This window comes from Copidosoma floridanum, unplaced genomic scaffold (genome assembly GCF_036245765.1).
Source record: "Copidosoma floridanum isolate Cflo_tuat_1 unplaced genomic scaffold, Cflo_Japanese_pri ptg000001l, whole genome shotgun sequence".
Lineage (NCBI taxonomy): Eukaryota > Metazoa > Arthropoda > Insecta > Hymenoptera > Encyrtidae > Copidosoma > Copidosoma floridanum.
This window is the reverse complement of record NW_028321878.1, coordinates 5493785-5507908: the sequence shown is the minus strand read 5'-3', so window position 1 is coordinate 5507908 and position 14124 is coordinate 5493785. Positions and strand designations below refer to the sequence as shown.

The 14124-nt window shown below is 46.7% G+C and overlaps 1 protein-coding gene across 1 annotated transcript in view; it reads right to left on the bottom strand.

Moving 5' to 3' along the window:
- The window catches only part of Egfr (epidermal growth factor receptor), a 57970-nt gene extending 52548 nt beyond the window's left edge, over positions 1-5422 (bottom strand). The window contains exon 1 of the mRNA XM_089593921.1: positions 4989-5422. The gene's annotated coding sequence lies outside the window, so the exon portion shown is untranslated. The remainder of the gene's footprint in view (positions 1-4988) is intronic.
- Positions 5423-14124: the final 8702 nt, after the last annotated feature.

The following is a 14124-nucleotide window of genomic DNA, read 5'->3' as shown; positions in this document are numbered from 1 at the left end:
GGGCACTTATTTTTTCTCACATCATCGTATAGCATTTTAAGTACACATTGTGTATACACATCCAAGCCTTGCTCTTCCACCCTACGTATGGCTTGTGCGCCTAATACACAGTGTACACAACTGTGGTCAGGTGAGCCGGCAGGGGAGAGGGAGGCGGAAAAAAGAGAGCAGGTGGGACGAGCCACCTCATCCCCGAAATTCATAGGGGGGGACTCTGGTCTTACAGCCCGGGAGAATTTCGCAGGCTGGAAGGTAGAACGAGAGAGAGAGAGAGAAATACCGAAGAGGATGAGAGGAAAAAAAGCTCCTCCCCAGCAAGGTCGTCGCCGGATGCGCAACATCCTCGGGACAAGCTGGCATGGCTGTGTATGTGTCTTACACGCACCTACATATACATACACCGCTAGGCGCGCCGGGCAGGGAATCGCTAATTATTGCCGATTGTACCCCTCCCCCCCTAGCTCCCTTTTCTTCCCTACTCTCTACGTCAGCGATCTGTCGCTCTCCGAGTTTTTTTTTTTTTTTTTTTCCTTTTCTCTTTTATGGCGGTGTAACTGCGCTGTCGAGGCCGATTGTTCCACGCAGTCGGGACACTTACTTTTTTATACTTGCTCTGTGAGCGCTTGATTACCAAAGTAACGGCGATGCCGCGATTGATTTATGATTTTTCCAAATTAATTTTTACGATTAGCCCTGTAAAACGCATACACGGTATATACTTGGTTGTAAACAAATGGATTTACAATGTAATTGGCCGTGTCTTATGTTTATATGTAATATGCTTCTTTGGGAGTACGAGATAAATGTGCATCAAACGAGCGGGGCGTTTTTCTCCCCATCGGAAACATTGTAGAAACAATTAAAGCGACGATTTTAATTTGTTCACTGCCATCGTTTTATTGTAATCACGCAAATTAATATTTGTTCGCAATCGCGATGATACATCGCGGAACGCGAGGCTGAACAACACGTCAATTGTTTAATATATGCATTGAATTTCCAACGCGTCTCCGCAATGTATAGAAATCCCAGCGAGGAGGCATTGTCGAGCTCATTACTCGAGAGGACGACACGTGCCGGACAGCGATGACTAGAATACGACACGGCTATATAGGTGCACAGCTCGTGAGCTCCAAGGAGACAGATAAACGTTTACTGCGGCAATCTTCGAATCGGATCGGTTTCAAGTATGTAGTATATATACGTATGAGGCACGTATAGGAGCTCCGCATAGTAGCTTTTACTTGGGCCTTTGAATTACGACCATGAGTAGATATTATAGGTGCACGTACTGTATATATTGCAGTCTCTCTCGAGAGTCAGCGAAAATCTAACGCCTCGTGGGTTGACACTTTCTACAACGCTCGTACCGTCCACCGCCGATTCCTCGACTTGTGCGTGTATATTATTGTCCCTGGGTTATATATGATATAATAATGTATACGCTTGGAGCGAGAGGAGTTTTATAATGCGCCCCCATGGGAGGGATAACAGTGGACGTCGTTGTGCACCCCCGCGCACAACCGTGGCGTGTATTTTGGATATCTCGGAATAGCGCGTGACTTTTTACGAGCGGACAATTCATTGAATCGGATGTTATCCGACCGACGCCTTGTACAATATTTCCCCGTATGGTGTCGAGACGGAGGGCCCAACGCGTTTCATTTGTATGTATACATAGTCGTCCGGGGGGTTATGTGCTTCATTTATTTTTTTAATACCCACCCGAGTGGATGCAAAGTGATTTCCAAGAGAAAAGAAAACAGTTGTCCTTTTTTTTTTCTTGCAAAGGATCAACGACAAGTCTTTTGAGAAAAATGATGACAAAGAGAAAAACACGCGCATGCAGCGAAGAAAAGAAAAGCAAATTAGCTTGCGGAACGTGCATTACGTCCGTGCACCACCACCCATACACATGTGTGCACATATGCAGAGGTCCGTTAGGAGGAAATTATGCGCGATCGGGGACCATCCCGGGGCATGTTGTACATATACCTAACTGTCGCCCCGTGTCTTCTTCTCGTTTTTTTTTTTTTTTTTTTTTTTTCGAGCACCGTATCCATCCACCACATCCGTATGCTCTACCAGTTCCGACCGACAACGCTAGAGACGAGCGAAGGTATACACCCTTGATTTTCACTATGCACATCGCATATCCCGAGCTCCCCAAAGTTGCGTCGAAGGAAAAAATAAAAGGATGCAAGTTATTACAAGAGAAAAGGAGGAGTCGCGCACGTGACTCAAACCCATACCTATACGTATCCCCCCGAAAACTTCATGAGATATTCATGGGGGCTAGGAAGGAGAAAAAACGGAGGAGGAGAATAGAGAGAGACTTTGCTAGCATTTTTTTTTTTTTTCTTTGCATCTCGCGTGGAGATCTCGAGAGGGAAATTCAATGAGACGGCCCGTCGTCATTGTCGTCCCAGTTCTCGCGCCCGCCTCCGAGGAGCTGCAACGAGGGTTGGGTACGCAATTACAATATAACTCTCGATTTTTACATCCAACTCGTGTCTTTTTCCGCATGGCGATCGCGACAAAAAACCCGCGATCGGTAAGAATCGCAAGCTGGCGATACCGATTTTTTCCTTGCTCGATCGACAAACAGAACAATAAGGACAGACGAACGTGTCAAAACAGCCTGGGAGCTGTTTACCGGTTACTCCCACCCGAGGTCCGCGGTCTCGAAAATTTCATCCGCAGAGCCGCGAAAGCGAAAGGACAAGAAGCGCGGAGGGAAAAAAAACAGAGAGAAAAACGAACAAGGCCCCGGGACTTAGGTATATACGTGTACGTATATGTATACAAGCTGCATCTTGCCGCTGGTGGTGGTGTGACGTCGGTGCTATAGGTCCCAAAGACACAACATGGGACGGACGTTTCCGAGACGGTCAATAGGCCAGCCGGGCTCGCCGGTTTCTTAGCCGGGCGTTCAAGTCACTCGGAGCCCGTACTAGCCATCCGGTGAACGTCGGCCCTCACACGCTCGCAAACTCCCCCCATACGGGAGATCCTCTCTTTCCCTCGTTGTTCGCCTCTCCTCCTCCCGAGAGAGCCCCCAAGAAATTCCTGGCCTGCGTAATAATTCCACCGTGTAGTCGAACACGCGTGTGCAACCGGCACCGGAGCACCAGCTCTTTTATACATATTGTACGTATAGGTACATATACACGACTCTCTTTTCATCCTCTTACACCTTTTATTCCTATACATGTATCGTTGAATTTCAATCTACGGCTGTATAATTATTGTACCTGCATACACGAGTGGGCCCGTACTTATGGCAGGTGGGCCAAGGTGTACCTATACAGCTTTTCTGGCCATATATTTGAGTACAGCTGTAAAAATGTGGATACGCGATGTTTCATCCACTTTGTTATCTTATCTCGCGCTGATGGAGTTTCGACTATAAATTCTCGAAAGGCTATGAAAAAACTGTTTTGATACATTATTCAAAAGTACTTGCATGCGTACAGCTTTAAAAGAAAAAAAAAAAAAAAAAAAAAAAAAAAAATTATATTACTGTAAACATAAGACCCTCTTTACCCCCTCCCTCCCCCCATCAGCTACCTGTTTCATGATTTTGGTTACAAAGCACATCGAGCCAGACGAAAATAACTTTGATACGCGCACGTGGAGCGAACAAGCGGAAGACTACCTGTTATCGTGACTCGGTAGCGCTACGATGTCTCAATTCGATCGCTGATGGATGGTGTTTCTATAGAGCCGCGGTATGTACGTGACGATTGTGAAACGGCGCTCTGTCACGTCAGTGGTTAGCGATGCATATACCTACTCAAACGCGTTATGAACCAGCAACTATAAATAAACTATGATGCCTATGGTAAACGCAGTTAGCTGCGAGGTGGATTTGCATATTGGAAGAAAAAAAAAATTAATCAGAGCAAACGAAAGAGAAGGAGAGATTTTACCGATCACTGCCGATCGGTGTATAAGCTAGAATTTTTGTTACGGCAAGAGAGTGCCTCGGGACCACTGACTCGTTGAATATTTTGGGAAAGAGAAAAAAAAACAGTTGACTAAGCCTCACGGCTTTTTTGCGAGTAAACAGGGAACAGGATTGCGGTATGAAATGAAAAATCTTCCATCGGTCATTGTTTACGACGATAAAAGTCGCAAGTTGTTTTTCAGCTGACTACTTTTCATACGGGAATATTAGGGGCTCTCATAGACCGGTGAGCGTTTTCCCGAGTCCTATGCACATGCCGTGTGTCAAAATAGTTCGAAAAAAAGGAGCTTACCGATTTCTCCAATTACAGGCAAATGTTGTCGATGTTTTTTTTGTTTTGTTTTATTCAACCGAGCGCGCTTTCTAACACACGTACACACACGTTGAGCGCGAAACCGGTGAAATTCGCGAAAATGCGCGAGAAAGGTCCCGCGATTCAGATGTGTATACATACATATATACGTGCAAGCAAAGCAGCAAGAGCTAATGGGCGCTAACAAGTCACACGCGCCGGTGAACTCAATTGCGTCTCCTTCGAGTGCCTTTCTAACACCTCCATTAGCGGCTCCAGCGCTCTCCCTGTGAGTACATATGTGTATACACCAGCTTCGGCGTAAGTATGTGCTCGGTTGCCAGCTGATCGTGATAAATCACGCGGACGCGCGTTGTTTTGAAAATTGGTTGCCACAACGGTACGCGTTTTCGTGGGTCTGATGATGCTGGGGCCTCGGTGAAACTCCAACGAGTCGTGCTAAGCGTTAAAACAACTGTACGCGCAAGTACATGTATTATGTTGTAAAGCCAGCGCTTATGTTCACGTTAGATTACACGCACGAGCATCGGGACGGTCGACGTGTCAAAACTCCCATTGGACACCTACGGAACTTTGCTTCGCGTCATCGGAGCGATCCGCGTTGCCGAACTGTGCCATAAATTACCGATTTATCGTTGCCGATCGCGATCGTATTTGGGAACGGGAGGAGCGATTCATGTCGAAAGCATCATGCACCAGACTCACCGATCGATGGCCCGCACAGCTGATCAGCGGTGATGCGTGTACAGCCGTTCAACTCGACTCTGCAGAGTTATTGCCACTGCACATTGTAACATTAACACTTGAACCACCAACGGCACAACAGACGGACGGACACTTGTAATTCGACAAAAACAACATTAACAACTTTAGCAGCAACAACAACAACTGATCACGACAACAGGGGCGCACCGTGGCGTATGGTGAATACCGATAACCGGGAGATCGGTATCCACGACCGGCAGTCCGATGCACAACCGAACCACAACCAGCTGAAGCCACGGAGAAACGAACCGAAAAAAAAAGGAAAATATGTAAGGAAAGAAAAGAACAACAACGGTGTATAATGGGGCCCGATTTCCAAAGAGCCAGCGGTAGAGAGGCAAAAGTGTGCGTATAGGGCCCCGCGCTCGGAGTAGTGTCGGGGAGCGACTGGCGCGCTCACGCCGCTCGAAAAATCTCGCTCGCTCGTCTCACCTTGCGGAACGGGTCTCGCGGGGATCTCGCCGTCTCTCTCTACACTCTACACAGGTACCTCTCCTATCTATACCTCTCGCTCGCACACACGCACGCTCTCTCTCTCTCTCTACAAGTGTGTAGGTGCACCGTACTATACCATATACCGTAACTATACATTGGGTCCACCGAGAGAGAGCCTCCCCTCCGTCGTCCTGGCGCTCCTCCCCTGCGCTCTCCTGTGTCGCTCCTGTACACGCGTGTATATAATATACATCATGATGCCGGCACACCGGCACAAGCAGCGATCGAGCTGCTGATGGCACCTTTCTCTCCCATCCCACCGTGTTGTCCTTCTCCAGGATCACGGGGCCCCTGCTCTACACGGGTATCTCCACATACCTACTGCGGTCCCAACATCAGTGCCATATATACGAGGTGCTGGCATGTGTGTACATTACTAAGGTATAACGTGTATTGTATAAATGTGCAGCATCTTCTTCTCTATGCCATCTATAGGTAGTCCTTTTGGCTCGAAGGATACGGTGTAGAAGCAAAACATCCCCACCGCAGCATATAATACTGTCCAAGTGTATAATATATACCTGGACGCCTGACTTCTCATTCCCCTCGTTTCTCGTCTTTTCTCCGACGCGTTCTTCTTTTCCTCCCGATCTCTCGGGGACCGCGCACTCGAGATACATATATACACTGGTCTTACCCAGAAAGAGCCCAAAGATGGTCCTTTTTTGTATTCCAGATTAGAATATGCACACACATACACGAGGGAGACGAGGTGTCGTAGATCGGAGGGGGAACCTACGCTTCTTTTGTCCCGGTGATTATAATTTGTTCGCGGAATCGGGCTCTTGTTTCTTTCGCTCTCTATAATATGCTTCGAGTGAACGATGATGGATCCGCAGGCGGAGAAACGTGCGGTGTATAGGGTGTCTCTGCGAGTGCTCCCGGTGATATATGGATTTTTGCGGCACCGGCGAGTGTTGGCCCGTAAACAATGGTGCTTTTATCCACCCGTGATGGAAATATGATCTTTTTTTCGTTGTGTTTCCAAATTACCTTTTCGAGAAGCTCATTCGCGATTACTTTTCAATGAGTACTTACACAAGCATTCCCAAACCACACCCGAAAACTCGTGATTCTCTCTATACCCGAGGAACAAATTGAGCGTACACACGTGTGGTGCGGATCGACGGTCCCCTTCTCGTGTACGACCGAATAAATCTGCCTAATTTCCTTCGGCCGTACGCACACTCTGGGCCAGGATCCTCCGGGAGGTAAGTCGTCGCGCGAGTACAATATCACTCGATTTCAATGCGAGAGGGGACGGGAGGCGATGAAAAATTAATGATCCACACGGAGGTGCAGCCTCGAAAGGGGAGAGAACCGCTCGCGGAGGGGCCCGAGAGTTGTATACACTTTGTATGCTCGACGCATTGGGAATAAAAATCACAGGAGGGCGGGCGTGCGTTGGACGCGGGAGAAAAATTGATCTGGTTTTCGTTCGCCGCTCTACTTTTTTACTCGTATACTGGCTGCGGTCGACACTCGGAGGTGTAGGTGTCGCTCTCCGCTGCAATTTTTTTTTTTTTTTTTTTCTTTCCACTCGCGTTGCAGGGAGGAATTGTAAATCGAGAGGTGATGAGTGCGGAGAACAAAATATTGGCCTTTTTAAACCACATGTACCTTAACAATGATGTGTTTTTTTTTTTTTTTTTTTTTACATCTCTAGTACGTAAGAAGCGCTTCTCGAGATATTTCCAAGAATGTTGATGGAAAAAAAAGATCTTCCAGAATATTGTTACAACGCGAAAAAAGCCCGATAAGCGACAGACTGTTCAAACGGGTGTATATATACATATACATACTTACGTGCAGTAGCAGCAGAGCCCGTATCAGTGTACTGTACGCGGTACAGACGAAGATTGAAAACCAGCAGCCATCACGCGCGACACGCGATATCGCTCCGCAGTACAACACAATTGTGCTCGCATTGTACGTACGATATACATTTATACACACTCGCATACGTGGCTCTTAAAGTGCGCAGCGACAACTGGATTACGTAAGCGCGAGCCACGGCGTGAAAACATGCCAAGAGATTTTTCCGCGAACGTAACGAGTTGCTCTACGTGGGATATAATATATAAATGTAATGTTTTTTTTTTATTTGTACACGCATGCATTTATTTATTTATACATGTGTCATATATACATGAGAATGTAGCATGGGTTGTACGCGCGAAGGGGATGAAAATAATACCAGCGAGCCTATGATGGAGCGAGAAAAGCGCCGAGCGCAGAAGGTGTACGGCACTGTTACGGAGAAAAGGGCCCGAGTAACAATGGAGGGAAACAGCGCGTCGGAATAATGCCCCGAGAAGAGATGAAAGGGAAGAGGGGCCCGTTGCGGGTGTGTATCAATTTCGAGTGTCGGGGCGCTAGGGTGCGTATATATACATATATATACATACATATAGGCTTGGCTGTGTATATATACGTGAGTGAGGACACGGGCAGGTACATCACCTGCATGGCCGATGGTCCCCGTTGTAACAATTGACTCCGAAATGAGCGATCGTTCCCGCTGTCGATGCTCTTTCGGTTATTCTCACCCTCCCCCGCTCGGCCTTTGGGTCTCACTCCGTGAAAAGGTAAGGTTTTCCATCAGGCCATACCTGATGTACACGGCAGCACCCATACAGGTACCGCGTACATGTGGGATCGCATCGACCGACGTGAGTCAAGAGAGCATACACAGCGAGCAGGTATATTATGTAGGTGCGTATAATGTACACTTGGAGAAGAAGAGGGAAAAATATGAGAAAATCAGCGATGGCTTTTCTTCGTGGTACTCGAGTCGGTGGGCACACACAGAGAGCGGCCAAACAAAGCGTGCTTTTCCTACGCTTATATATATATATATATATATATATATATATATATATATATATATATATATATATATATATGTATACTATGGTTTATTACCCTCTTCTCTCATAATGTATTTGCAGTTTGCTGGGCCAAGGGGCTTTTCCGACCAGCCCTCGATGCCAGCGTTGTGCTCTCCAAACCTATGTGGGAAATCGATGCCGCTGTCCTTATCATTTATACACGGGAAAATTAACAAGTATATATATACGGCGTGTCTGTCCAACCCGGGCTGAGTACGTTTATTTTGGGACCCTTTGGTAAATATGGTCGCCCGGCAAAACAAAAATATTTTCGAAAACAAGTGCCCTTTCGACTCCTGTTGCCACTACTTTGTAACTCTCAGGCCAATCGGCACTTTTACAATATTTTCTGAGTAGCTTTTCCGAAAGCACTGGCCTCTAGGTTTTGTTTTTTTCCTTTCTTCCTAAAGTATAGTTTTGTAAATAAAAAAATTACAAATGCTACGAAAAGTCGAATATATATATAATGAAAAGAAAAAAATGTAAACACCGGTCCAAACAGCCGAAAATGTATGTACATATAGAGAAGTGAGAGTGGAAATGTAAGAAAAACCCGTCATTCCTCCCTCTATTCGGCTGTATCAGATTCCATCGGAAAACTGTATTTTCGCCAGCGAGAAAGTCACGGGGATTTCCATAGAGCAACGTATCGCAGTGTCGGCGGCAGCAGGTGCCGGCAGCAAACACACACACACATCCCCACAATAATCCATCCCGAGGGTTGTACGGTCCTACGCCCATTGTCAGGAGTCTTTTTTCCTCCTCGAGAGACTGAGCACACTCTAGCCCCCCCCTCCCCCCTCCTTTGTTAGGCCCACAGCGGGAGGCCCGACGCTGGAAGAGCTCCTTCGGGAAGACGCGCCACAATAGGACGACAGCGCTCGGTGCTAAGGTCGCATGTACACCCGCGCGACCGCACCTATACGCGGCATGTGTTTGTCCTGTCTCCCAGGACTGCGTTCTTATGTATATAATACACTCCGGTGTGCAACACCACCACTTGAGATGGATACTTTAAATGTCATTATGTTGAGGTATACGTGGTTTGCACCGGTGGAGTGGCTCTCTCGAGAGGCTCTAATGCTCCTTACGGAAGACCGTGGCTTTTGGAGCGTGCAAGATGTTATTATTCAAGTTGGCTGGACGCCTATGGTATCGACTCGAGATGCATATACACTCCTTGTGTTGTAGTACAATTCGATTTTTTGGATTAACGCCACTATATGTATGCATGTTGTAGTGTCCAATCTACCTACAGCGTTGCTTCGTCGTATACATACAGTCCATCCGTAATGCACGCACGACACGACTCTCGCGTAATATTGGCTCATTTTTATTTCATACGTTTGTCCGACTGAAATTATGACAGCCAGGCGCATGAGAAATACATTTCGAGTATATACATCAAGCGAGAGTTAAAAATCTATTCCGAGATCTCCCCGTACATACGATTCAATAGCTGCCACATAACGTGCTCGTACACGCATGTATCACACTTTTTTTCGTTTTTTTTTTTTTTTTTTTTTTCTACTACGTCCAACGTATGGGGGAGAGAGGGGCTGTTAGTGTAACAGCGCATTCCAGAGTAAGTGGCATAGGGAACTTTCACCTCGGATTTATGGTCCTCGAACAAATCACCGCACGAGTAACGCGACACTCATAAGGAGAGAAAAAAATCGCGCGCACGGGGTGGATAAAATCGTTACTGTATACACGCTGGCGCACAGCCTTTGTTTTAGTTTTATCAGCAATTGTAAAAAATGTATACGGACTTGTTTTTCCCAACTAGTCCCAAATATCGAAAATTGGAAAAGCCCGACACTGCACCCCTTTACTAACTTTCGACCTTTTGTTTCACCTCACTCCCCTATACACCCTAAACTATGCATCGCAGACGATGCGCTTGCCGTCTGTCTCGGCATCCAGAGCGCAATTACACGAATAACAGTATAGACAAAAGGGATGCACAGGACTGTGTAACTGTTCGTTTAAGCCCCGCCCGAGGTGGCCCGAGCTATCAATCTTCCCTTGGCTCGTGGAGAAAAAAATACGCTTTTGGCTCGTTTATTCACTTCGACCGCGGTGTATCACATACCTGCATCTGTGCTGTTGTTTTTCTGTGCGGTACGAGGGCACTAGAGGGGGAAAAAAAGGGTAGGAGAGAAGTTGGGCACCACCCCTGGCGCCAACTCCCGCTGTTACCGAAATTCGTAATTTATGCCGACACGCATACATATACATACACGTGTTGGAGATGCCCCGAGTTTTCGAAAAGCCATGGGTGTTTATATTTTAGTTTCATCCCATAATACATTTATTGCGATGTATTTACACGCTAGTTTGGCCAAATTCCACGGCGCCTTGTCTCGAATTTATTTACTTTTTTTTTTTTTTTTTTTTCTTCGTTTTATTACTATTCGACCAAAATATCCCCTCAAAACAAACAATGTTCCCCCTTAACTGCACGTGCGCATTCTTTCGATGATCAACACCTGCAAGTCTCGAGGGTATATATATCCACACGTAGGTATACTACAAGTCGTAAAGGCTGGCCGCAAAATGTTTTTCCCCAAAGGGCCCTGGAAGTGAAAACCGCTGGGCGATAAGGATTTGTTAATATATTGCCCGGTTGGTCCTGAGTGTTTCCGCGTACACCCGATGGGAAAATCGCTAAGCCGAAACGAAAGAGTTGACCGTAAATCATACGTTATTTCGAGTCTCGGGAGTCGCATACAGGTTTCATTTCCAATGAGTCCCGACAAACACTCGTCTCTCTCTCCGAAGGATCAAAATCAACCGTCAACGAGGATCAAAACATGTTTTCGCCAACTTTGCTTGGAAATGTTTACTTTGGGGAAAAACACCCAAGAATACGCGATTTTTCTTTGCCCCAACGGAGGTGCGTTGTAACAACTGTCAAAAATAGGAAAAAATCATAAACAAAAACCGACGGATGTATCCCACCGGTACGGAAAATCAATCGAACGAGGAAGAAGGAGGGGCTACACGGAGCTCTAGACAGCGCGGCGGCGGTATATGTAAGAGTGGCCGGATCAACAAGTGGTTCAACGCATACGATACACGCGGAGCTGCACTCACGTGGGCCGATCTCTCTTCCGTCTCTTGATTCGCTTTCGCGTGCATGTATATACATGTAAGTAGTAGGACCCAAATCGAAAGCTCTGACCGACCGCGTCGGGTTATTGTATCCAACCGGTGTTTCGTGAGTGTGAGCGTTTGTCGTACAAACCTACACAGGTTGGGCTATAATATCGGAAGGGCCGAGGGGGTAAACAATCGCCGAGTGGGTGTGTACCCAATACGTGTATATGGGGATATAAGTGTATTACACACGCGCGCGGTGATCGATGACGGAGTTTGCTCGAGATTTTTGCTCAGAGGCGCAAACAACTCTTATACCCAACCGCGGTTGGCTCTCGTGGGTGCAGGACTACATACAATTTCACGGTATTTCACTCGTAGGAGGGACACCATAACTTATACCTATACTCGTATGAGAAAAAAAAACTGCTTTTTTAAAACTCAAGGACAATGAATCCGGGTACATTTGGATTGGCGGTTGCATCGTTCGTACGATGATTTTTTTTTTAAATCCTTTCGAACCTCTCCCGGCACGGATACAACGGGCCTGCACGTACGCCACGATCTCGTGACTGCAGAGTTGTTGGCGAGCCAAAACCGACTATTGTGCGCTCCAGGATGAGAGAGCGATAAAACTGAGAGAGCCGGGGGAGGAACATCCACGAGCATCGTAGAGTTGGAAAAATGAAAAATGTGAAAAAAAAAAAAAAAGAAAAAAAAAAGTCCAGGAGAGCTGCACGAGCTAGTTGTTGGAGGAGGAGGAGGAAGACACAGCCCCCGGCAACTGCACCCAAGAGCGCGGCTACAGTGTTATAGTATATACATGTAGACGCCTCGCGAGAAACAACACGGACTGCATTATATAGGTGCACGTAGCGAGGACATGGTGCTCTTATCGCCGTACCCTCCCTCACGCGGGTTTTCCAGAATTATACCGCACGAGGGGCGAGAGAATCGAGGCGAAGATTGCACGGGATCTTGAATCGAGCAGGAAAACAACGAGGGCTTATCGTATTCAATTACAGTACATATATATTATACGCATCGAGGAAGAGCGCGTTATTGTTTTATTCTTTGTATACACGCACACGCCTCGCGGGACGTCCTCGTTGTTTATAACGAGTGCGAGAGGAGAGATCGTTTGTTACACGTATACCTATGTATATATATATTATATTATGCTCTCTGTTTCCTACAGCCTCATGCATGATCGAGTGTTTTTTAATTGTCACGCGAGTGGGCGTCAGTGCATGGTATACACTCAAACGAGATGTTATTATATTATAAGTAATATTTTTGTTTTATGAATAAAGTACTTAATTGTACTAAGGCTTCGTTGGGCGGTAAGAGAATCTCTTTCATATCTCGGATGAGTAATAAATATTCATACATGTCCGCGTCCAAGTGCAGTTTAGCGAAAAGCTCCGATTGGGATTGTTCTAATTACTGTTTTCTTCGATCGGTCGAGCGAGATGGGAGGACTTGGGTTGTGGGGTACAGCAGCGAGCAACCAAAGTAGACATAGATAGAGGGAGAGAGAGAGAGGTATCCTGATTGTAGCTGGTGATTGAAAAAAAAAAAAGAGAAAGGAGGGGTTCGCTCGCCGAGGGTGGCCGCGAGCGAGATCCTCTGCTCCGGTATTTCCGTTCCGCGAGATGCGGAGCGTACCTATATATACACGGGGGGGGGGGGAGCCGGATGTACAAGGTTACGACAAAGGATATAGCCACAGCTGCTCTGCTGATGCCGGACCGTTAATGGTGTGTGCCACGGGAGAGCCAAGAGGAGCATATTTATGATGTACGTGTGCCTGTTTGTGCTAATCAAGGTCCAGTGCCAAGTGCGAGAGGGACACATGTGTGACTTTTGTCATATCTGATGGACATTGTAATATGCTTTACGTATATACACGTGTATCGGTGTACACGGTCTAGTAATCACTGTTATTTTCACTGGCCGTGGCAAATTTGAATTTTGGTTTTCGTTCCGGTTTGCCGAGAATAATGAGAGATACCTGTACATATACTGTTGGAGGATAATGACGACGAGTTGGCATTCCACAGGCACAATTACAGTGTTGGTTGACTCAAATTATTAATTGTGACTGATTATCGATAAAAAGCTCGATCGCAAGCTCATCACCGACAGTTGGCCGAGTGGTTTTTAATTACAACAAGCCGAGCAATGAACTTTGACACCACACGTACCTAAGCGATGGTAACCGTTACCAGGATTTGGGATGGATTTTGCGCGAGAAAAAAAAAATCAGCTCCCGTGAGTATATAATTCGCGGCCTCCAGCCCGAGAGGTCCATTACTCAACCCCTTATACCGGTCTTCCCCACCAGCGGGGTAATCTGTGCCGTAAATTACTCTTCGAGAACGCCAGCCGCTATTTCCAGCGACTGTAATTATTTACGCGTCTTTGGTCCACTTATCGCGCGACCTTTGGAGCGAAATTACACGAGGAGATACTTACAAAACGGCGTGTATACGCTTTTGCGGGGGGAGATATTCCGTGTAAGTGCTCATACGTGCGGGGCTACCTGCTACACGCCGTGATGAATATTCCCGGCGTGCGTTTGTCTT